Source organism: Echinops telfairi, unplaced genomic scaffold (genome assembly GCF_000313985.2).
Source record: "Echinops telfairi isolate 266 unplaced genomic scaffold, ASM31398v2 ScPeMD7_6;HRSCAF=24_0, whole genome shotgun sequence".
NCBI lineage: Eukaryota > Metazoa > Chordata > Mammalia > Afrosoricida > Tenrecidae > Echinops > Echinops telfairi.
In genome coordinates, this window is record NW_022103902.1 from 21109715 (window position 1) to 21111144 (window position 1430).

The 1430-nt window shown below is 40.3% G+C and overlaps 1 protein-coding gene across 2 annotated transcripts in view; it reads left to right on the plus strand.

Annotated features, from left to right (window-relative positions):
* The first annotated feature begins 473 nt into the window (after window positions 1–473).
* The window catches only part of UPK1B (uroplakin 1B), a 40128-nt gene continuing 39171 nt past the window's right edge, over window positions 474–1430 (plus strand). The window contains exon 1 of one of the 2 annotated variants that reach the window (XM_004706415.2): window positions 474–538. The gene's annotated coding sequence lies outside the window, so the exon portion shown is untranslated. The remainder of the gene's footprint in view (window positions 539–1430) is intronic. The other variant, XM_045286206.1, reaches the window with a different exon arrangement.

Below are 1430 nucleotides of genomic sequence, written 5' to 3' on the forward strand. Positions count from 1 at the left end.
TTTCTGGCTGGTTTTTCAGAAATACATGTTAGATAACCAAACTTTTCTTTGGTGACGCCAACCTTTGGGTTAGCAGCTGAGAATGCTTGCATTTTGCACCACCCAGGGTCTCCTACTCCACGTGACTGATAATTGTTTCTCCAGAAGCCCCCAACTAAGAAGACAATGTACCAAAGCAGAAGGTTCATGCACACTATAAGAGCAAAGTAAATAAAATATTAAACAAATGAGGTGCAAATTTAGGAGGAATGTAGAGAAGCGATTAACTGAGCCCTGTCAGCGTGCTTCCATCTGAGTCACCACATTTCAAACAGAAATCCACGGACTGAGAAGTTCCAGTTACTTCCGCCCTCCAGTAAGGCAGGCTCAGGCAGCATCAGGTTCAGCCCATGTGAGATGCCTCCTCCCACTCACAGACCACCCCTCCTGGTCCAGGTAGAAAAGCACCTCAGACTAGGGAGTGGGCCAGCCCAGTGGAAGAGAAGGAGCAGGCTCTGTGAGTACACTGGCTGCACTCTGCAGGAAAGCCCACTGCACAGTGAGTGGTTGGGATAATTTCCTGGGAGGGAATGAAGTGGGCTGACAGGAAAGGGCTACAAAAGATGTTCCTGATGAATAGAACATGACTTGTTTTTTTCTTTCTCTCTCTTTTGATAATTTAAACTGTTGTGATGGCTTTGTTCTTTTTTCTTTTTCTACTTTGAGCTATATAACTTGCTTTCGTAAAACTTTTGATATCATTGATCATTGTCCTCTACTCAGAACTCAGATTACAGTCCTTTCAGGGATCCTTGATCCAGCTTCAAATTTTTGCAGAAAAAGACCAAGAAAAATTCTAGGACTCTAGGCAGCTGATGAAATCTCAAACAGACACCTTTAGAGACCACCACTCCCCCCCATTTCCTTTAGGGGTCAGGAAAGCAAACGGGAGTTTTAAAAAACAGATTCATGTTTATTCTTAAAATGTGTAAATTTGGTAGAGAGAAAATTTCCTGGTCTTGTCAGAAATCATTTGATCCTGCTAGCTTATCATGGGATTTGTGAGATAATTTACTCATAATTTCTCTCTGCACACAGTTATGCTTAATAAAGCTGTCAGTTAAAATAGGGCCACAAAGTATGCACTTTTTATAATTAATTTTTACTCCACCAATGACATTGATTTGCCAAGATCTAGAGGTACTAAATATATATTTTTGCTCTAACAACAATTTTACTTAAAACGCAAATTCAATATCAATTATTGCTACTATTATTTTTGTTATATCAGACTAAAACCCTACTTGTAACTAGTTATAAAGATTCCCCCTCCTAACTTTCCTCTAGTTCATAAATGCTTCTTCCCTGCTCCCACTACCATGACTCGAATTTGACCTTACAAGTCTGGCTAGACCAGAGGATGTACACTGGTACAGATAGGAACTGAAAAT